This window comes from Anser brachyrhynchus (assembly GCF_964034855.1).
Source record: "Anser brachyrhynchus genome assembly, chromosome: 4".
In the NCBI taxonomy this organism is placed as follows: Eukaryota; Metazoa; Chordata; class Aves; order Anseriformes; family Anatidae; genus Anser; species Anser brachyrhynchus.
In genome coordinates this window covers 77,944,391-77,968,113 of record NC_137698.1, presented here as the reverse complement: position 1 = coordinate 77,968,113, position 23,723 = coordinate 77,944,391, and the positions used below count along the sequence as shown (strand labels likewise).

The 23,723-nt window shown below is 48.1% G+C and overlaps 1 long non-coding RNA gene across 3 annotated transcripts; it reads right to left on the bottom strand.

Moving 5' to 3' along the window:
* Nucleotides 1-5,020: 5,020 nt before the first annotated feature.
* On the bottom strand, nt 5,021-23,283 carry LOC308195221. 3 transcript variants are annotated; one of them, XR_013951351.1, is made up of 9 exons: nt 23,038-23,283; nt 17,459-17,663; nt 17,244-17,377; nt 8,889-9,129; nt 8,611-8,804; nt 7,743-7,832; nt 7,580-7,641; nt 6,577-6,648; nt 5,021-5,989 (listed from the first exon to the last, which is right to left on the bottom strand). It is a non-coding gene; the product is annotated as an uncharacterized lncRNA (long non-coding RNA). The 3 variants fall into 3 exon arrangements; XR_013951352.1 differs by lacking the exon at nt 7,580-7,641; XR_013951350.1 differs by having other exon boundaries at nt 6,577-7,832.
* Between the last annotated feature and the right edge of the window lie 440 nt (nt 23,284-23,723).

The following is a 23,723-nucleotide window of genomic DNA, read 5'->3' as shown; positions in this document are numbered from 1 at the left end:
AGATCATTTAGTTCCAAACCCCCTGCCATGGGCAGGAATAATAATTAATATTTCCTTATTAACCTGGAATAACCTGAGCCGCTCCAAAGGCTTTAAAAAACAGGAGGCAGTGGGTTAAACAACCCAGGACACAGGAGCAGTGCACTCAGCAAGAAGTATGGAGTACCCTGAGAAGGTAACAAGTAGGTTCCAAAAAGTGGGTAGCCACATCACAGCAATGTTGTGTCCAAGTCCATAGGTTTTTTTTTTTTTTTTTTCTTCATTCATGCCCCTCTGATGCAAGTCTGAACCCATTTCCAGCCCCAGCTGGGTCATACAGCCAGTGAATTTTAGAATTTTGGAGTCAGAGAATCATGGAGTAATCCAGGTTGGAAGAGACAGACCTCAAAAAATCTGTAACCCATCCCCTTGCTCAAAGCAAGGTTCCCTGGGAGATCAGAACAGGTTGCTCAGGGCTTTATCCAGCCTAACATTGAAAATCTCCAAGGAAAAATAAACTTCACTACCTCAGTCTGTCCCTATGCAGCAAGTGCTCCAGACCCCCAAAAATCTTGGTGGACTCTGCTGAACTTGCTCCAGTTTTCACATACCTTCATGTACCCGGGGAGCCCCAGCACTGGAGTTAGTATCTAGATGTGGTTTAACAAATGCTGAGTAAAGGGTTTTTTTTAGGCATTGGGTTCAGAACCATCCCATAAACACCTGCTTCCTGTAATGTACCGACCCAAAACTGAGACAGAGGATGGCAGTGAACATTGAGGGAAGGACTTTGCACTCAACAAGGAACATATTTTCTCTTCTTATACCTTATTTCCTTTTGTGCACATGTGCATGCACACACACACCCCTCCCAACCTGCGGGTTAGCTTCCAGCCACACAGACTCCCAGGTTCTTCTCCTTGCTCTGCACAGGACAGCATCTGCCCTGGGTTGGATCCCTTCGCCTGGTCATTTCGGCTTCTCTTCTTTGAGTTTTTAAACTACAAGATACATCCAATATTCACACCTATAAGGGCACATATTAAAAGCAGCAAAACCAGAATCAGAATCCAAACAACTTCAAACACACACAGACAAAAAAAAGTCCAGAAGAGATTTTACCAGGTCATTTACTCTGTTCTTCTCCTCATTCATAGGATCAGATCTACAAAAAGATGTTTGTTTGACATTACCAGCCTCACCCTTGTAAACCCACTAGTCTTGTCCAAAGCAAATGTCTTTCTCCTGATTTAGACATAAACATGTCTGCTTCCCTTCAGTGGACTCAGAGAGCAGGTTCTTCTCCTCCTTTCCACCGTACCCTTTTACATACTAGCAATCTCCCAACAAATCTCCCTGCAGTCATCTCTCCTCTAGACTAAACAACCCCAACTCTTCCAGTCCTTCCTTGGAGGTCATGTTTTCTGGACCTCTGATCATTCTTGTTGCTCTCCTCTGGACCTTCTCCAGTTGGCCTTCTTCTATCTCAGAATGCCTCGTACCGGACACACGGGCTCCAGCAGAAGCCTTCTGGGACTCCTCAGATCAGAGATCTCAGTTCAGGCCATTAGAGAGGAAAGCTTAAGTTACTAAGTCTGGATATGGTACTGAATCTACATTTCCTCCGTGCTTAGGATGGAGCTGCTGTTCCCACAAGGGAACACGTCCAGAATGCAAATATCCGAAATGCTAAAATACTTGAAAGCCAGTCCTGGGCACTGTAGAAAGACAAATGGAAAGTTCTTACTACAGGGCCTCAAAGCACAGCACACCTCATGGCTTTGCAGACCCACACCACATGTTGAGAAGAAGAGAATTTTGTTGTACCCAAACATATTAAGATGTCTGTGAAAGAGAGATATTTCCATTTTACTGCCCAGCACTGCAGCTGCAGAAAGCAGCCCACATGTTAGATGGGAAGAGAAGTTAAAATAAAATCAATACAACTAAAAGGATGTTTCTACTTCCCTTAATCAATAACAAAATTGTTCTTCTTAGAAGAGAAACTGATTCCCAAAAAGTGACCTATCTATTAAACACAACAAAATTGCTTTAATTGACACTAATTGATGATTAACCACATTACAGCAATCTAGTCTGTCCTCCGCTGAATCAATGAAATGCAAAAATGAACAAAGAGCTTACAGGATGAAACATGAGATTTCTGTAGTTCTTTCAGCTTCACTCATTAAAGTGCTTAACAGGAGAAGAATTACTCTCACATTCAGACACACATTTCTTGCCTTGGCAGAGCACTGGCACTTCTTTTTTTGTATTTATTATTAGAACAAAGTAAACCATTTGCTGCAAACAACAGTTGGATTTGTTTTGCATTTCTCTCTCCACTTACAAATTAGCAGGTCATGAAATGCACTCATTTGTTTTATTTGTAATTAATAGCTTTTAAATCCTTGGCTGGTTTCAGCACTTCATTGTTGCAGCTGTACATCTGTGCCCTTCCAGCACTATTCTGATATCTTTGGAGTGATGCACGCTGAAAAGGGAATAATCCAAAGATAACCAGAGGGGTTTGTTTTCCTCACTGGAAAAAAAGCTGTTTTAGTTGCGTGTATCATGTCATATATTTTCACTGAGAAAGTGAGAAAAAACACCACTCCACTTGTTATTCACTGCGCACGTTTGAAAGTTACCCTTTGCAAACTAAATCTCTGGCATGAGCTGTTAATGAGCCATCTCATTTGCCCAAGTGTAGATAAAGCTCTGATTGCCTGGAATGAGACCTTGCTGCCCACAGGCTACCAGAGCCCATCTTTAGGAGCCTGCAGCAGGTCAATGTGTCCTGAACCATGCTGCTGAGGAGAAGACCCTCCTTCTCCTGTGCTCTGGGGGTGGCTGGCTGTCCTGTGCTGGTGCAACCCACAGGAGCACCCGCCCCAGCTCTCCAGCCAGCCTGGCTGTGCCCCTTCCCCTGAGGCAGAGTCAATCATCACACATGTGCTTCCATCCTCACCCCCATGCACCTTTCTCTCAAATTCATTGCTTACTCCTGAGGCATTTGCTGGGGGCAAATTCAAGACTTCCAGCCAGGGTGACGCACAGAGCTCAAGGATCAAAGCCTGTGGCTAGCTGGCAAACAGGGCATAGTCTAGCAAAGGATGCCCCATTAACAGCTCAACCAAAACCTAACCCATCTTTCTGGATAAAGAGAAGGGGAACAGAGGGGATCTTGGACTTGTGAGTTGAGGATTCATCCTGTGACTTACCTGAAACTCCGCAGACTATGAGTCATGAGAGTCCTGAAGGGGGAACAATGCATTTCCCAACATTTGGAGAAAGGAATGGTAAAACTGTGCCAATATTTTAACAGAAGAAGTGATTTCACCCAGGTAGCTATACACAGGCTAGCTCAACATTAATCCTTGCTCCTTCTTCAGTCAATGGAGACAGGTAGGCTCTTCCAAACAGCAATCATCCTACTGTAAGACAGATGTCTAACGTAGATTAGATGATTCAGCTGCTGGAGGGCTGATCTCGCTCTGTTGACTGTAGAACGAACCTTGGCAGCTGGTTTGGATCAGACAGCAAACTATTATTTGGTTAAAATTAGGTGAGGTGACACCACTCCACCTTACAAAATAATTACATTTGCAACAAATGTCAGTCAATGTTCTTCATGGGAAATAGGCCTGATCTCATTTTCTGACAAAATTACGAGTTCAGTTCATCAAAGAGCCTGTTACAGGCATAATACGAACTTTCATGTGGTGCATGACTGAACATTGCACAACCTTCTTTTTGAAAAGCTTCTGCTACTCTATAGAAATAAAGCATACGTTCAATAGATTGGGAACTGGCTCACTTGCAGAAGCTGGAAGGGATTTTTCAGTGAGAAAACATCACCAATTGTTGTCAGGATCTACTGCTTTGCCCAGAGGTAGGCAACATTGTCATCAGCTTTCTGAAAGTAAATATATTACTTGCAGCTGATGTAAGCTGTATAGGTCAGAGAAGCTGTCACAGCAGTAAGTAATGAGGAGGGCAGGGCACTCAGGTCCATCAGGACTGTCTGATCACATGCTTCAGCTCAAATACATATTTTAGGTAGCAAAAAGGAACGTTACGTGCAGAGGACAAGGGACATCCACCATACCCATAGAGCAGAGAGATGGGACCTGAAGGACAGTTTTTCTGTTTGGTTGGCTAGTTTTGGAGGTTTGGTTTATTTAGAGGGATTTGTATGCCAGGCTGAGCAAGAAAGTTGACTTTAGTTGCCCAAAAGGTGATGGTGAATAGGAGCAAAGAAGAGTTTTTAAGTCTGTAGAAACCACGGACATGAAATATTGTGTTCAGTTTGCAATACACGTTGTAGAAAAGATGTTGAAAAGGTAGCGAGAGGAAAAAGCCACAAAGTGCTGTGATGGAAGACCCTGAAAGCTCAATTTAATTTAAAAGGAGTAAGGTGTTAAGAGTGGGATTCATCTCACCAGCATTTAGAAGTCTAAAAGGCAGGAGGCAGCCCAGACTCTGGACACAGGCTTCCTTAAGAATCCACGAAGAGCAGATGCCATTTCCAAAATTTAAGTCATCATAGGATGAGACAGATTGCTTCATGGACGAGCCGTTTTCTGAAGGGATCTACTAACCATTTCTGACCTTAACTTTTAGCAAATTATGACAAAACCCAGCAGCTTTAGGGCTGCCTTAGCATATCTGTATGTCTTGTAATGAACAATTACCCCAGTCCTACCCTGTCTCCTTTCTCCAGCCAAGGCAGTGCCAGGCATCCCAAGAGTGCCCCCAAAAGGCCCAGTTACCAGCACTTTGCCACACGTATTGCATAAAAGGATGCGTCTGTTCAGAGAATAGGACTACTTTCACATATATACAATAAAGTAGGAAGCTCACACCTGTCCTGTGCCATCCTTCTGGTATCTTTGGCACTAATGCACCCCCTTGCCCTCTCAGGGAGAAGTACCCTTCCCTCACCCCAGGATGCTGTAGCTGCATCACCTCATCCATTAAACCAAAGTCTGGCTAACCATAAGGTCAACGAACAGTGGCAGCCTAAGTGTCACTTTGCCAGCTGGTTTCCAGTCCCCAGATAGAAGGCTAACAGATTTTATCTGAAAGGATTTCAGATCAAACCAGCTCAGCATTTGGGTTTCATTGGCAAATTCAACACATTTATCCCAGAAAGTTCTCTGCAACTGTCTTCCAGCAGAGCTCTCATCTGTATATCACAGACAAGACTTCTCCCAAAGCAGAGCTCTGGATCATCAGTGCTTCTCACAACAGACTCCTTAGTGAAGGAAAACAGATTTTGTAAATCTACTTAATACATCATGAAACAATCTCTCCCCCATAAGCCCCTCTGAGACACCACCAGCCACCACAAACACAAATTCCCTTTATTTATGATGACTTCCCAAGTATAACAAGGATTTGTGGGTGGATAATCTACAAAAGCAAAACTCTCCAGCAAAGTATAGACCTTTTTCACAACAGGAGGAATAAGGAACTATTTCCTTTTTCCATCCTCTACCCTACAGGCACTTCCACATTATCTATGCTGACCAGGAAGACCCTCCTCCCAGAAAGCTACAAGTTCATCCAAATTTGGGCAAAGCTGTCAGATAATGAGAGACTCTGGTCTGTCTTGGCAAGGCTGGCTTTTAAGTGGTGATCTCCAGTAATGGAGACCACATGAGCCATCTCCAAGTCCAAACCACCACGCTTCAGAGTATCGTGGTTGACCTGAGTGAGAACCCAGCAAAATAAATAGAGCGCTGTGAGAGCTCTGCCATGGGAACGCTTCGTAGGAAACACGTATGCACACATGCCCTTGTTGGAAAAAGGGACCCACATTCCAGGAGGAACAGGAAGGGCTCTGGAGCCGAACTGATAACTTGGCTTCCCCCTTTTGTACTTCTTCTTCTGCCAAGCTGAGACAACCCAGTGCTTTTCGGTCTGGAGCAAAGAGGGGAGGGAGAGTAGGAGGTGCTCTCATCGGCCATGTGGTATCAATAGGTTGGTGGTAAAAAGCCTCTTGCTGCCAAGGAACACCAGAAATAACAGTGTCAAACATGTCTTTGTGAGCAATTACGGTAAATATAAATACACACACACTTACTAAAGATGAGAAACATTAAAATATATATATATTGGCCTCCTGCTTCTCATCCACTCTTCCCTAGGCCAGGATTAGAAACAGATTGAAGTAGCCTGAGAAAAAGCATTCATGTGTCCTAATTCTCTCATTAAACAGTAGGTGGTTCATCTTGCCATGTGTTTGATATCATGGGGTTCACTTCTCCCCATCTCTTGTGAAGTATCATTGCTCCCCACCCATCACAAGAGAATTTCCCAAAGCACTTCACGCCTGCGAGGTCCTTCTGCCTCCCCACCCACCCTGTGACAGTGGCACGGGGGATGTTCCTGGGCAAAGTTTGTCATGTGCACACACAAAACTGCAGGAAAAGACCTGCGTCTTGTCTCTCTCATAAAAAACAAACAGGTTGGGCACCAATAATCATTTTGCTCAGCTGGACGAGGCAGCACCAGCCTTTCATTAGCATAACTTGGAATTAAGAACAGTTTGTAACTAGTCTGAGGTGAAAAAAAAACAGTTCCTCTCACCTTTTCCTAAGAACATGACTGCTCCAAGAAATGCATTTCTGCTTTCAGTTTTTCACCGGTGTCTCAACAAAACTCCCAAGTGCAAAGGGGAACAAAAGGAAATCAGCATGATTTTAGCAGTTACAAACCAATGTGAGAAAAATACTAAGCATGGTGCTGTCAGCAACAAATTTTTGCCCATCTCTACCAAAGTATTCAACAAAACCAAACAAACAGGTAGCTTCTGGTGCACAGGGAGAAAATGACCTTTCTAATTTCTGTTTGCAAAACCTTGTCCTCCTTCTCACCAGCTCAAAGCAGAGCGTTCTTCAGGCATCCCACAGAGCTTTATGTAGCGTATAGACTGCCCTGTGCTATCCTCATCCCTTCCAGTGGCATATTCCAGTGTAAATCCTTTCACGTGTGCCTTCAGAGGAGCAAAGTCATGTCCTGCAGGGAGTGGCAGGTGGGGAAGCAGTACCTCTAAGCGCTCCCACTCACCAAGCAGCAATGACTTCTCTCCTGGACCTAGACCAGGGCCAAGACTCTGATTTAGGGCCATGGATGAGTGTCTGTTTTGCTCCCTGAGAACTCAAAGCTGCATGGGGCAGAAACCAACCTTCTCACTCACATTGGCTGGCAGAGTTGTGACCACCGAGGGACTGAGATTTGTCCCCATCACCTCTGGAGAGGCAGGCAGCAACCAGGCAGGCTCTGCACCATACATGTCCTCACTCAAATCCAAAAGCCGTGCCAACCTTCCTAAAAGGTCCTTTTGAGAGTGGTGCTCAAAAAAACAGTAGTAAAAGGTAAGGCCATGTCTTCTGCTTTAACGTCCCTCTCCCAAGCTAATCGCAGAGGAATAGAGCTAGGAGGAGTCGGATATTTTCAGAGAGTGATTAGCCCATGGATTAGGCCACCCTCTTCCCAGCCACTCCCCAGCTACGTGCTAGCCCCGCTATGCTGTCCCTCCATCACGTGTGCCGAGCACGTCGGCCAGCCCCGCACGCTCTGCAGAGCTAACCTGGCACACGAGGGGATGCGGAATCCCCACGGAGCTCATTTAAGAGTGATTGAGTCCGTGTTCTGCAATACAATTTGGGAAATTGGGCTTGAATGAATGGCTCCTCTTCCAGTTCTGGCCAAGACTGTGGTTTTCCAGGGAGCAGGGAGGAGGGGACACATACCTTCAGAACTGTCTGTATGGATGGGAATTCATCATGGTTTATTTTCTCAAGGCTCATGGCTTGTCACAAATCCTTTTAAAGTCATGAGGCCTGGAAGGGGGTGGGGGGGAAGAAATGAGAATGTTTTGGTGTTATTTTTGTTCAGATAGGAACAGTTAGTAAGTCATTCCGACCCTGTTAAGTGAGCGATTATACAGCCATAACCCCTTGGACTTTTTTTCTGTTGGTGAAGTCTGGAAGAAGCAGAAAAGGATGCCCCCCCTCCAGATATCCCCCTAAGTCAACCTCTCCAACTGCTGCCCATGTACCCTCATGCAGCCTAAAACATTTTGGAAAATCTGAGTGGATCCTTTTTTTTTTTTTGTTTAAGCCTGAATGAGTCTCTCTCTCTGCCTTTGGCACTGGGCATGGTGCTGCAGCATCCCATGCCCTCCGCATTGTTGCCCATGCCCAAGACAAGTACCGGAGGCTGGAGCCCCCGGCACAGTCCCAAGCTGTAGCATTTTGTTCTTGTTTCCAACATACTGGCCTGGCCGCACAGACAGCAAGGTGGAGGAAACCCAGGGCTCTGTGCTATGGCTCAGGACCTCCAGCCCTGAGCACGCAATGTAACAATAAATTCTGCAATCTCCTGCACTGGGGGAAGGAAGGATGCTGGGAGAGCAATCAAAGCTCTGCCTCCCAGGAGGGCAAAAGCAATAAGTAGCATAATGTGTCCTGCGGCTGGGGATCCTCTCACCTCCCTCCAGCTGTCGGGGAGCGAGGTGTTAGTCCAACCTGCGGGGGGGGAGCAGCACCCCCCGAGGTGTGACACGCTCCAGAGGTGTGCAAAAGGGGGGGAGCAGGGCTGATCGCTTTAACCACTCACCTTGCAGACACCAGCCATGCTGTCACATCTTACACACCGTCCTTATGTCAAGCCCTGGGGGGACTCACCCCCTGAGAAAGGGCCTCCTCCTGCAGGGATACATTCGGATCCAGGCTCTGGCTGCTCCATCACATGCATGTACCACCATCTCTTCATGCAATATTACTCAGCATTATGGTTCCTGAGAGAATAGGCTTCCATACAAGCACTAATAAATCATGACTCAATGGAAGACTGTCCCCCCACCTCCCAACCCCCAGGTGCCTCCCATAGCTTACTGAGCTTGCTGGGACAGCATCCATTGACCTGCAGACCGTGAAACGGCCTGCTGGAGACTTAACGCAGCAGCTCTCAGCAAAGCAGTATCCAGGGCATCTTTCTCCTCATCCACAGCAGCAACTGCTTAATGTTAATGGTGAGCATGCAGCCACTGGAGCTGGTGGTTCTCCAAATATTCACCTGCATAAACGCTTCTCCATGACCAACAAGGAAAGACTTTGTACCCCAGCCTTTCCCCTCCTGCAGTAAATCAAGGTATGCAAAACTCAGGTTATGGCAGGAGGAACAGTATGCAGGCAGAAAAACAGATGGCCGTTTGACCCTTCTGAGCTTGTAAAACTGAGCTAGTGTAAGATGCCTGATGAGTTTTCTGGGGGCTTTCTATAGAGCAGAAATAGTGTAGAAGATGAATAACGAGAAAAGAAAAGGCACAAGCTAACATTTCCACCCTGAGAAGTGTTCCACACCCCCAGTTTTCTGTAAGGTTTATGCATGAATGTAAATGGGAAAGTCTTTAGGCAATACATCCTCGCAGGCTCTGTGCCATGCAAAGAAGCTAATGTAGACTGGAGAATGTGTGCCAGCAAAGGGGAAAACATCAGGTTGAGTACCATGATCATAGGATCACAGAGAACTCTATATATTCAAGCAGCTTGACCTCCTGCAAAAGCCAGGCAAGAGAATCTCACCCAGAAATTCCTGCTTTGGCCATAACTTTCAGGTGATTTATGATAGAACCCTAACAGAGTCTCCCAAATTGCTTTAAAGACCTGAAGCAGCCACAGACCCAGCACGACCTTAGAATAACCACTTCGACAATTCAACAAACAACAGCTCCCCAAGCGAAAGCACAGAAGACGTGACTTACAAAAGCCCTAACAGATGTACAGGCGGGAAAGCTGAATGAGGGGTAGAAGTCCTGGCCTCTTTTTTTCCATTTTTTTTTTTTTTCAAAGCCATGGCGCTCAGCCTGAGGCAAAGCCCTCTGAACTCAACAGGAGCCTTTCCACAGTCAACGGTGGGTCCATTCATCCCACCTCCCGTCACCTACCGCCCAGAGCTCACTCTAATTCTCCGTGCCAGCACTTCCCATCGCTCTGGGAAAGCTCCTTGCAGGCCCACTTAGCTCCTGAAGGTTGATTCCCGTTTTTAACAGGCCAAAACCGCAGGATGCCAACTAATTGCTTCGTGAATGACCCCAGTGTTAGGGGCTCCGCCGCCATGGCTGGGAGGCCCTTCCACACGTTTGTGGTGCCTCGCACTTCCTGACATCTGGTTCCAATCGGCGTACCCTTTAGCTGCTGCCAGAGCTCAAATGACCTCTTACCTGTGCTAAGGTACCAGTGAGCCACAGGGCAGGCATTGCACAGGGTTCTCACGTCTGCTCCCTGTTCTCCCTCTCATGCCAAGCCCTTACTCCATCTCGGATCCACCCCTTCAGATCCAGCATCTCAGCCACTGTGAGATCCTCCTTGTCCTGGCCCTCCTTTCTGCAGCTTTAATCCTTTTACAGATGGAGATTTTTTAAATTTTGAGGGTCCTTATTTGCTTTCCATCTCTGGCATCTTGCTAGGTGCTCAGCTTCACTGGATCTTTATGAATTAAAGCAGAGCTCTAATGCCCCTCACACAGAGGCTGCAATTCACAGCGCCAGCCTTGGGCATCAGCCTGAACACTGCAAAGCCTCAGATGTAACCACAAGCTGATTCGGGGAATGGGTGACCTAAAACATAGCTGTCAGCTGAATGTTGGCTCTTGCAGACCTGAGCAGCGTGGAGGAGCAGGTCTTCTCAACCACCAGCTTGGTGCTCAAAGCAACACAACCATGCGTGCCCAAAAATGCAGTCTGCCACTTTGCATCAAAACAAGGGGAACACACACAGGAAGGAAAAGCAGGGAATTGAACCACATCATCCCCTCCCTAACCTTGTCACCTTGTCCAAATATGACAGAGTCCAGCTGTTCCCCTTGTCCCATTTTTTAAGCCGTGGTCTAAAACCCAGCTATTCCCTACTGTTCCCAGCCTGTGAATGACTAGCAAGCCAGTTCACTACCCCTGTCCTCCTCCTTCTGGCCCAGCTGCTCCTCCTGTTCAGCCTCTCCATCACAAAGTTGAGGCAGGCTCTGGTCCTGCCACCTCTCGTGTTGGCAGCACAAACTACTGCAGAGCAAGGTCCATGTCCTGCTGAGCAGAGCTTTGGTGCTCAGACAAAACAAACAAACAAAAAAACACTTATAAAAAAACCAGGGCATGCAATCCCTGTAACAAACGCTGAACTCCAGATCCTGGAGGGTAGAGTCCCCAAGCCTACAAAGCAGGATGCAAAATCCTCCTCGTCTTGCTAGAGACCAAAACTGTGCTTGGCATCCAGGTGCTGCGTAAGATTATGTTCTCGCTGTGTAGGGCTGTGGAGCCTGGCAGTCCGAGCAAGGTACCATCAATCAGGGCTCCCAAGCTCCATGTGCAACCACAAATTAACCCGCTATCATGTTACTCAGCTGCTGTATTGCAACAGTTATGGAGTGTCAGGCTGAGTACGGGCTCCAGCAAACAGGGCTTGCTCCTGGAGAGCTCAGCAGTGATCCCATCTTCTCTTCCCTTTAATTCATACGTTCTGTGAACAACAAAGTGCCTTTACCACCTCATTCTCACCTCTGCCACTGACTGTCTGGGTAGCCCTCGTGAAATCGTGCATCCCACCTTCATTTTTCCATCTGGGCACTTGGGATAATTACAAAGCACCGCTTTCCTAACAAGGTGTTTCAAAATTCCCAGGTAAAAGGCACTGTGGAATTACCAAACTGCATGATTTTTGTGTGTTTTGAGATTAATTAGATGCCAAATTTAAATCCTGCCCAGAAACTGAAAAATGAAGTGTTGGAGAACTCGGGTGGTTTCAAGTTCTTCCTTCTTTTTTTTTTCTTTTTTTTTTTTTCTTTTTTTTTTTTGTTTTGATTTCCTCAGTGCATGCAGAACCCAATCTGCCAGAGGAGTTCTGTCTGGGGCTCCTCTGGATCCCATCAGATCACAGCTTCTGGAGCCAGTGCTAATAAATATCCGAGTCCAGGGTCCCAACAAGCTGTTGCTCCAGCTCAGGGACAGACTTATGGACATCTTCATCCCAGTCTGGGTCAGAATACAATCGAGGGCCAGATATTTCAGGTTGGCCCAATTTCCAGCTCTGCCTCCAGGGCTAGAAGAGATCACGGGAGGAGAGTGAGTGACCCCTGTGGAGCCATGGTATAGAGCCGAGGAGGACCTGCAAGCAGGCTGCAACCTTGATTTACCCGACAGAGAACGGAGCAGAGAAGAGGAAAGAGAAAGCCTCGGCACTGGCCACGGTGCAGTCTGCGCACGTAAAAAGCAGCTTCCCAAAGCAGCCCTCTGCATTGCCTGTGCACGTAGGCTCCTGCAAGAGCAGCTGCCAAGGAGCTGTGCGCGGCCGCTCGCCTGTGAGGCTCAGCAGTGACTCACATCACCGCGTCCTACGCGCTCCTCCACCAGCCAAAGCCATCGCCAAGCTGCCTGGCTCGGCCGCCAGCCCTGGCCAGGCGTGCGGCTGCCCTTTGGCACAGCTGGCGGCGAATCCTCCACCGGTGCCCGGCAGTGTTTTATAGGTGCATGGTTATTTTGGGGGTACGGTGGGGTGAAAAAGGTGGTAAAGGAGGCCGAGGGTGTTTCTCGGTGGCTGTGTTTGCTCGGCGATGCTGCGGACAAGGGGCAGCTGCCTGCAGAGGGCAGCAAGGGAGCACGGCCAAGCGCCGCGCTGGTGTCCAGTGTCCAGCGCTGGACCCTGGCTCCGAAGTCTCTTGGAGGGGTGTGAGCGGGATTAGGGCACACGCACCCCTATCTCACGCAGCAGCCCCTCAAAGGGCTGCACGCACTCGACAAACACGTGCACCCACCCTGCTGTGCTCCCTGACACGCGCTGGCACGTGCGAGGTCGCAGCAGCACGCTCACCTACACGCACAACCGCACACGTGTGCCATGCAGCCCACGGTCACCGCACTCAGCTTTGCACCGGCACCGAGAGAAGCTTTGCACAAACACCCCCCAGCGGATGGGTGCCTGGGTACAGCCTCACCCCAAAACGCTGAGCAGGACTGGGACAAGTGTGCCTGTACGTCCCAGCAAACCCAGGCTGGGTCAGGACACAGCCCCACGCAGCCCCCAGGACAGCCCACACCAAGCTGCTGAGTGGGTGCAAATGCACAACCAACAGCAAAGGAGAGCCTGTACAACCACAGGCTGCACTGGTGAAGCACAGAACAAATTTGTAGGTGTGTAATGAGCTCACAGGTCTCAGCAGGAGCACTACAGTCTGTCCTCCCCTATTCACAGAGTACAGAGAGGGGACAGGGTGCTTCCTGGGGCTCCATCGTGAGCCAGGATCAGCCCCCCTTTGCTGTAGACCCCCACCTGTCCCATCACCCCCAAGCACCAGCCACCACAGCACACCAGTACACTGGCATCAGTACCCCTAAAACAGGTACTAAACAGGATGAAGTCCTGTTTTATTCTCTACCTTAGTGCATATCAGCACATGCTGTCTGCTGCTGAATGCAGCAGAGGGGAAAAAAAGGGAAAAAAGAAAATTAACCCTGGCAGAGAAAGTTTAGAGATGCACAAGGAGAACCTCACGCCCTGCCATCCTCAGCCCTTTCTGCAGGGAGTTCAGCTGGTTGTAAACCTCAGGCAATCCTCACAAGTTTTGGAGTGGGGTGGCTGTGCAAAGCAAAGCAGGTGGAGAGGCTGCAGACTGCCAAATCCCTTCTCCCTGGGGACAGGGGAGAGAGGGACATGAGCTGGGTGAAAGAATTGAAGGTAAAGCATCCCCAGTCCTCAGGGGGTGCAGGGGTGTCCCCAGGGATGGCAGCCTGCTGCCTGCATTGTCTCCCTTCAACCCAGTCGTGGGACTAACCGGGAACCACCAGCATCTCCTGCATCTGAAGTGACCACATGCAGAGCAAGAGTTTGGGAAGGAAGATCCCAGCTTGGAGCTGAGAGCTGTACTGGGCATCCGCTTAGACAAATACAACCTGAACACAGCCCTAAGTAGGGGAGCAAGTGAGGAGGAAAGAGCCTGAACAAGGCTGCTGTGCTGTGTGAGACCTCGAGCACTGAGCCAACAGACAGCTCCCTGAGGATCCTGGCTGTGCCTGAGCACCTCGGTAGCACCAGAGCAGGACAGGGTTTGAGCAGCACCGGCCGCCAGCATGGCACAGGGTTGAGTGACCCTGGGTCCGTCTTGGTCTGCTGAGAAAGAGTTCCCACGTACGTCCTGCTGACCAGATACCATGCAAGTGCTGCACTAGGAAGACCTTCAGGCACCTTGGTTTCGACAGCAAGAGTGGCCTTGGACCTCCATCCTCTTTCTGCCTCTGCGAGGATGGAGCAGGAACACAAGTTACGATGCTGCCTGCCCGCTGCAGCTTTCACGAGCACAGGAGCAGCCATGAGAGTCCCTGGACAAAACTTCAGCCATGCAAAAAGAGGAGGACATGCAGGGTTTGGCAACATCTGCATGGGCAGGTGGTGGCCAGGCACGTTCCCAACACCCCCACCTTGTCCAGCATGGTCAGGGTGAGGTGGGACTGGGCTGCCCCCAGGCAGCGTGGTGCAGGTCCTGCAAACACCCTGTGCTCGGGCTCAGCCCACGACCACCCACTCCAGGGAGGTGTCAGCGTGCGTCAGTTTCCCCTCTGCAAAGTGCTGCCAGCTCCCAGCGCTGTGCTGAGGGGATGTGTGTGCACATTTGGGCAGCCACTATGGGACAGGGTCACTTGGGCAGCCCCAGACAAAGCTGGGACCAAGCGGTGGCCTAAAGCCCAGCAATCCACAGCTGCTCGTGGTCAACAAGGAGAAAACCAGTTATTAAAGAGCTGTTCATTAGGTGAACACCTTCCCTTTGATCCACAGTGCGTAGCAATGCCACCGTGCCTGTGACTCTGTCATTTGAGACAGGAGCATCATTTATTCACCAAAAGGAGCAAAACGAAAGCCACACAACCACAGTGTAGCTTGGGGTTTCCCAGCTTTTGCAGCCACACTAATACCTCATTTTCACACGCCTTTGAGAGTTTGTTATTTTTTTCTTCCAAAATCAACCAAATGACTGTGAGAATATTGGGGCACCATAATGCTCCCCAGGTTCATGGGCAGGACTCAGGAGCCATCACTTGGCTCACGGACTTGCACTGAGCTGCAACAGGCAGGGGACAGTTGTGTGACACACACTAGAGGGGACCAGGACATATTCCAGACGGGGTCGTGGTCAGCAATGCTCTGGCAGCTACAAGGGCAGACAAAGCAGAAAGCTTCAGGGGTGAAGGGCTGCCTGCAATCTCCTCGGGCAGTGCCAACAGAAGCCAAAGCCATTTGGGCAAAGATAATAGCAGCAGAGCTGGCCCAGGGAAAACCTCGCTGGAAACAGCACAACCCAGGAAATCAGAGATTTATGCACTTCTGTTCCAGAAGTTGCATCTGCACATACTGTTCTTGCATCTTCATACTTACAATTAGCCTGTGATATTTCAATCTAGAGCCAAGCTCCTAAGCAGAGCATTTCATTTAGCACTTAAGCTTAGGAACACTGAATTCAGGCTGATCAGCTGGGTTGCAGTTTTACTTACAGAGGCATAACATGCAATTAATGGCTCTGATCCACTAAAAGAACCAAAGGAGACCCTCTGCGTGTCCATGCAGAGGCACAGAACACGTCTCCAAAGCATCATCACCCCTCTGTCATATAAAGAAAGAGGCAACATTCAGATTGTCCCCTTCCATTTTCAGTGTCCCGATAGGAACTGCAGATGCACAGGTGCCCTACATAAACACAGACATTTGGCTTCACCACTCACAGCAACTCCTGAGCTTTTCCCATATCTGGAGATCCACGAAAACACAGACAGAGCCGGCACGTCCTTCTCTTTCCAGCTACACTGCTCAGCCAGCCCTGGGATATTTTCCCAGCTCACCAGTAGCACCCAGAGTAAATAAACCACAAACTGCAGAGCGAGAGCATGCCTCGGAGTCACGCTGCAGGGACGCCTGGCACTTCCGAGCTGGGCAGCCTGGAGAGCTCAGCTGGTATTTTGGGGTCATGGAAACACCGCTGCACGTTCGCTCTGTTTGGGTGTCTGCGCCACAGGGCTGGCCGCGTCTGACGGCCGGTTTCTGCTCTTTTAATAGAGCAAGCACCTGGCCCTGTGAACCTGCCAGGGCCACCAGACCCACCGCGGAGCTCCTCTGTTGGGCCACCGCTGTCTCCAGCTGCCTGCTCCTTTCCCCCTCTCCGAGCCAGATGTGAGGAGCCAGCCAAGTCATCCTCAGATGCAAGGATGAAATAAAGATTTAACCATTACTCCATTGCTTGGTCCAAGCATGTTTCATCTATGCTATTGTAAGCCTCTGCAAGCACAGGAGCAGGTTCTCAGCATGGAGAAGTCTGCAGAGCCTTCCTAAGGGTAAACACAGGAATTCACAGTCTGCAGGAAAGTCATTTCTGATGGGCTTGTGCAAGTTGGGGAACCAAACTGGGTGGTGCAGGGGGAGACAGCCTGACCATCCGGCCAGCAGAGAGTAGCTGGGGCATCAGCACACACCTCGCCTCCAGGCAGCTCCCAGCAGCTGAGATGGTTTGCACCAGACACTGGGGAAGCTCTGGAGCACCCGCCTGATGCAGCTGCCCTGGGGGACACAGCATGGGCATGAGCACGTCCAGTGCCACTGAGCACCTCTTTCTGCTCAGGCACTGGCTGCTCCAGCAGCAACAACTTCTCACCCATCCTCTCCTGGATTTCCAGCAGCTCAAGCAAACCAAGCCCAGTCTCTCCCCACCTTTCTGCTCCTCTGACAACTCAGAGGAGCAAACCAGGTTCCACCTTTTCCCATAATACACAAAAAATGCTTAGATGCCTCAAAAATCCAGGAAGAGGTATAAATTGCAACAAGAACACAGCATGAGGAGCAAGGAGTTCTTGGCAACCTGAACCCATCCAAGTAGTGGGTCTTTTTGCCCAGCTCCCACACCTGTCTCCACAAAGCCAGGTTGCTGGACAGCCAAAACGGGTGCTCCAGCAGGGATCTAAGGACAAAGGGATGTAGTTACCCAATGGTGGGTCCTATCATAAAGTTGTGAGGGAAATGGGGGCAAAAAGGAAACCCAGAGTGACCCAAGAACGCAGACATTTCTAAAGAAAATGAGCTCTCCATGGTGAGGTCTGCACGGACAGGGCAGATAAGGGAAATCTGGGCAGTTTTTGTGTCCCACATTTTTAAAAGGATGATGCATAAATAAATGATTGTGGGGAAAGCACACAGAGAAGTGATTCAGAGGCTGAAGCCAAATACCTTGCAGCAAGAGGCTTCATCAGCTCACTAATTTTCGCTTAGCTTATCAAAAAAGAAGACCGCAAGCCGTTCTGATTACGTTGCCTAAGCCTCTTCACAAGGAGGAAAATCTGGGTCCTAAAGGGCTCTTTAACCTGGTGGTGAAAGGCAGAACAAGAATTAATAGCTGAGAGTCAGACAAATTACAAGTGGAAATAAACAGTGAGGGCGATTACCCAGACGAACTGCTGAGGGAAGCAGTGTATTCTCCGCCGCCTGATTTCTTCAAGATGGGATGCTTTCCTGGAAGACGTGCTCTCACCAAATTCACATGGCAGGATGCAACACACAGGTAAAAGGATGAAAATGAAGGACTGTACTGAGATGAGACAGGATGATCTAATGTCCCTTCTCAGTCATAAATTTGGTGAATCTAGAAATCTGTGAAAGTTGGCAGAGACGCGTTTTCCCAGTCTGGTCCCGCATATGTTTGATTTAATAAAACCTTGTATTAAAACCATCTCACTAATTTTCTGTGACAGCACTTCTTCTGAGAGCAGATATTGCACAAGCGGTAACAAAACCCTTCATCATACCCCAATCAGACCCCAAAATACAATGTGATGTCTCAGGTGAGACTGGCCCAGGGAACCCACCTGAGATTCAAAATTATTTATTCCTCTTTCTCCTAAGGAAAACATAACAGAAAACAGAACAAAACAAAATAAAATGGGAGAAACCTCACTGCTGGATATTTGCAAACTACCATACCAACTAGTTTAGCCAAAACATAGATTTCTTCTATGGGAGGTAAAACAGCAGGTGTTTCGGAAGCTAGCAACACTGAAGATGAGTTTCTCACTCCCATGGAACTGACCAGGAGGGAACAGCCACTTCCCTTCCCCCAGAGAGAGAACTTCCCCAAAACAGATTTTAAAAATATACATACTATAATAAATTTTGTTCTTGTCTCCAGCTGCTTTGGCATCCTGACCATCAGTGGATTTGCATGCTGTGGGAGGAATTTAAGGCTGAAGCAGGGATACAAAGCCAAAGTTGGTGGTCAATTGTAACCTTCAGACCAAAACTGAGCAAGAACATGTCAGGTCTACTGAGGGTGACTGAGATTTAAGTGAGCACAATGCCACCATGGAACTGTGCTATCCATAAACCAAAGCCCATGAATCATCTCTGCCAGATATGGGAACTCACTTCAACATAGCTTCCTATCTTCCCCACCCTTCAGACCACCAGATTATTTTCTCTTGCCTTCACATTACACAATAGAAAAGTTTTTAGGGACTTTACTCACTTGGGGTAAAAATCCCAAACTTATGCTCTGTATAAAATTCTCTGAAATCCTTATGTTAAGTCTTAACAAGGCATGGCCTCTTGTTTGCCTGTAACCTAGGAATGACTCCCTCCAAGAAATGACATCAAATGAACATGTCTTGAAGGTGACATTATGGCACCCCATAAATAAAATATATTTTGCATATTTTTAGTGGAAAACGTGATAGAAGCTAAGATGCAAATTGTCAATAGGTTAGTATCGCCCCCTTGTTTCTTTTTTTTTTTTAAGCTTGAAAGAAGAAACAGACCCCAGTAAGCCTCATGGATTTTGAGTTCATTTGTGGGTTCAGGGTCACAACATCTGAATTTCACTCCATTGACTTGAAGAGTCAGATATTACCAGAGAGGGATGTTAATGCATTTAACACACGGTAAGACAGGGCTTGATCCCAAACCGGTGTCAGGGAGTCACCGGTTACAGCGACTTTGCCTCTTCCAAGACCTGCTCCATCCTCCACAGATCAGCACCTGCAACAGCAGGGAACAGGACAGAGAGGGAAACTGAGGCGTTAAGCAGCCCAGCAGGACCTGGCCAAATCCTGGCAGGTAGGACACGAGTCCCATGCATGATCTGTGTGCAGGGAAAAAGCACGTGCACATTTGCAGTGATGATGAATTTTGGGGAGAAAAAGCCTGATAGGATTCCCTGATGAATTACTCCATGGGGTCTCTTAGCTGCCATATTAGCACTGGCAGAGAGTGGCACGCTTGTTGAAACTCTGCTGGGTGATTCAGACATGTCCAACACTTCGAGTCCTGTAAACATCAAGGAACTGATCTTGAGGGCACTTCCTATAAACTAACCTTAGCCAGGAGACCATTTTTAACAGGAGGATGGCCCTCTGGTCCTTCTGGCTCCAATTTCTCTAGCTTTCTGTGAACAAACACTGGTTTATTTTCTGAGTAAGCTGACGTTAATTTACTTGGTCCAGATTTGCTCATGAGGCTCTTCCACTGCCCCATCAAGTGTATCCACCCAGTGATTAATATTCAGGAAAGGAAATGCTGTGCTTTATTAATAGATGCAATAACATCTGTCTTAACGAGGCTCCTGCAAAAACAATTCTGGTACTCAAATGCTTCTGTTTTTAAAGAAGTTTCTGTAGAAGAAGCTGGCAGCCTCAGGCCAGTTAGAGACAGGGCTTCAGGCCAGTTGCTTCTGCTGTGTTAATGCTGCCATAGTATCCCATTTTTCCACTATTTTGGTTTGATTTCAGGGGAAGCTGATGTACACAATCTGCAAGAGATGTGCCAGACTCCGCTACTCTGTATTTCCACTTGTGTTTTTGAAGACCACATCCTGCAATTGACCTTTCCTGGTTTCACACGCCTCCAGCATAGCTCCACAATGTGATGGGAGCCCAGGACACCACGACACCCACCTCTGGGCTTGGGACAAGGCTCAGCATATTGGTGGTCTGCAGCCCAGTCCCTGGAGTCAGCGAAGTCTGCCACCGGCACTGGTCGTTACCTTGGGCATCATCACTCCCCCACCTTCCTCTCCCATATCCATCCTTCCCTAATATGCTTTACAGACCGCAACACCAAGAGAGAAATCTGTTTTGAAAAGGCTCCAAAAGAGGACAAACAATGGATGGAGAGCATCTTCACTGGTGACTACAAAATGACCCTGGTGCTCCAGCAGGCCAGGACCTTCCTGACCAGTCCATAGCCCTAAACCTCAGGGTTAGCCAGAAAAAAAAATTCAGTCCTGTTTATGTCAGCCTTTCCTTTGAAATATGTTACTGGCCATACACAAAGACAGCTATATGGTGGTAAGATGGAGCGTGATGGCTGCTCTTACATTTCATGAGCACCCAAGGAGCACATCTGTGGCTGTTTGGGTTTGCTCGTTGCAACCCACCCCCATCACACACAAGCACATCCAAAAAACAACCTTTCCCTGCTGAGCAAAATGAATCTGTGCAGCCATAATTAGACAAATATTGTTAAAGGAAAAGCTATACGTGAGTGTAGACTAAACATTGCTCTTATGCCAGATAAAACTGTGTTCATTACACTGAAAGAGAAACTGTTCATGCCATAACAAATGGTCAAAAGTGACACTTCAGAACAAATATACATATATACTCCATCTATGTTTATAATATTGAAAAAAGCATATAAAAGCCTGATCTAGCTTCCAACACAGGCACAAGAAAGACAACCATTGACTTTACAGAGTGATGGAGGAGGACATGAAATGGTAATGTGACCTGGAGGATGCAGGTAAGGTCATTTGGATACTGGTCTTAGGCCATTAAAAAGAAATGTTCTTGGGGTGAGCGAATTGACTGTTCAAGCTGCTGCCTGAAACTCTTAGGAAACATTTGGTTTTGTAGTCCATACTCCCTAACATTAGTAAGACATTCAGGTACACTTTAAACTTTAATTTCATATCACCCAATGGTGAATTTGGAAAGCTATTTGCATAAAGTCCCACCTGCTAGGGGAAATGGAGACACAGCACCTTCAGCAGGTCTGGAGCAATGCCTCAAGTACCCCCTTTTTCCCCTTCTTTAGTCCCATCTATGTTGAAATGTAAAAGTATTCCTCTAATAATTTAAGTGAGAAACTGGTTAATGAATGAAGCACTGCAAGTTGTGCTACTGAGACAGAGCTGTGCAATCTGGGCTAATTTCCACCAGGGAAAATGAGGATGAAGCAGATAAAATGCACTTTCCTAAGTGTGCTGCCACCCATCTTTTTTGATCTTCCACATCCCTGGGAAGCTCAAACCACAGTGGAAGGACCATCTCTTGACTACAATGAACTCAGCAGCCCTCTCATGAAGCCACCCAGCAGCAAGCAGTGAGAAGCCTCACAGGGACGTGTTAGCCAAAGCCACTGCTCAGCCCGCAGCTTTGCACTTCTGACCTGTAGGCTGTTTACAAGAAAATGCACTCATGGACACAGACTTAAGACAGCCTCAAGGCTTCCCTGCCCTTCTTGTTCTCACTTTTTTCCTTGCAGACCTTTATCATTTGTATTCTATCGTATCAAAATTGCACATCAGCATTTTAATCAACAATCAGGAAGATGCCATAAATCAGAATTTGAGCATAATCACCTGTGGTAAAGTTTTCATTTTCAGCTGGGATAAATTGGAAATCTATCCCATGCAAGTGAGGAGAGAGACCTTCAAAGAGAAATATTTGCCAGCAAACCATTTGCTGTTCCACCACTTTACATCCTTTTTGCTGTCACAGTCAATCATTTTTAAATGTACAGGTTGGACATTTATAAGATAGCAAGGCTATCCAAGCGCTATAATTTAATATTGCAACATTTGGAAAGAGGTCATATAATTTATATTCAGGGTTCTCAGCCTGTTTCTCTTCGGAGGCTGGCAGGGGACTGGATGCACACAGCATACTAACCTATTTCTCCAAAAGACCCTAAAACTAGTGTCTGAAGCCTCCAGAGCAAGAGGTACATGGAGAGGAGAAGCCATGAGCAACCCCAAGCTACCCAGGCTTCGACTCCAGCAGAGACTGGAGATGAGGGCTCCTAAAATTATCTGAGAAAAAGCAATGCCAAGAAGCCATCCACACCACCTGGACACCCATCACTTTCTCCCACCTCTTCTTTATTTAAATAGATCCTGTAAACATTATTCTAGTTACAGTTCAATGTTTTATAATGCCCCCTTTAATTTGGCACTGCCTCGCCACCCCCTCGCGAGGACCTCAGCACCCAGCCCCCTCCTGGCTTGCACACCGAAGCCATGCTGCATTTTGCAAAGGATGTTTCTCTGGGGACTGTGTTGAAAAGGGGTAGAAAAGAAGAAAAAGAGAAGGAAAAAGACACTGCGTATGCATACTCACATACCTTTTCTGAACTCTCAGACACCACCTTTAAAAGGAAACTTTTCAAGAGTTCAGCTGACGTTAAAACACAACAAGAAACATGAGCACAGGTCCTGGAGCAGAATGGAAAGAAGAGGGAGAAGGGATAGAGCACAGGACATACTCCTTCCTGTGCCTGGAGCCCAGCAAACCCCCTTTTGGGGGTGCAGCTCTTCACTGAGGCCACATAGTTAAGAACATGAAAGAATAAATAAAAGCAAAGGGAAATTGAGGAAAACATCCCAAAGAGAAAAGGCTGGAAGGAAATGACCTTCCCTGCTATTAAATAGGTGACAGACAAGTGTTATAAATGCATCATGGGCTGGAAGGGAACAGAGGTGACACATCAGCCCCCTCAGCTCAGGCAGCAGCCAGGAGCAGGACAGGACCACAGCCGAGCACAACCACAGTCATTTTTGGCAACAGCCAGGACAGACACAGCAAGGCCGCTGCTGGCAGGACACATCCAGAAGCAGGGAAAGACAGCAGCCACAAAGCTCCAAAGGGAGGGGAGGGAGCCTCCAGCTGCACCAAGGGACACAGGCTGGAGTCACACAGTCATATTTTCCAGCCAACTGTAGAGGACTCTATTAATTCCTCCAGCTTCTACTTGCCTTTCAGCATGGTCACAGCAAGGGCCCACAGAGCAGCAGCATCCTGTTTTCCACCAGAGCCAGGGCACTATCAGAGGATTTTTATGGGAAGAAGAGGAGTGAAACAGAAGCTAATTACCTAAATAATTACCTAACAACTCATTAAGCACTGCCAACCCACCCTACCTCCACCCTGGGACGGGTGCAGCTGCAACTCCCACCAGTAGCTTTAGGCCATCACGTCTCATGCAAATCACCACCCAGGGTCGAAAGTTCCTACAACTTTTTGGGTGTAGGAGGCTCAAGGCGAGCTCTGCTCACACAAGACTCCAGGGTCAGGTTTCCTGAGGAGCATCAGTCAATCCGTAGCCCCAAACAGGAGGTGGCAGGAGAGCTGGGGACAACGCGGCCTGCAGCTCCACTGCTGCCATCACCGCCTCTGCCCACCCTTGCTGAGCGTGTCTTGCTTTGTCCGGTCCACCAACAACCTACCCACCACGGTGGCTATACAAGCCTTTAACAGCCAGCCTGTCAATGCAATCTGGTGTTGGGTGCGTGTTCTTTGACCCACGGCAGTCTCCTGGGCCATCTGTGAGCTCCTGAAAGAGCCCACAGCAAGAGCCAGGCCCCACGTGCACCTGGAGACAAGCACCTCTCCCCCCTCTCCTGCTGGGTTTTGCCCACCCTGTGTCTCTGGCTGGGGACAG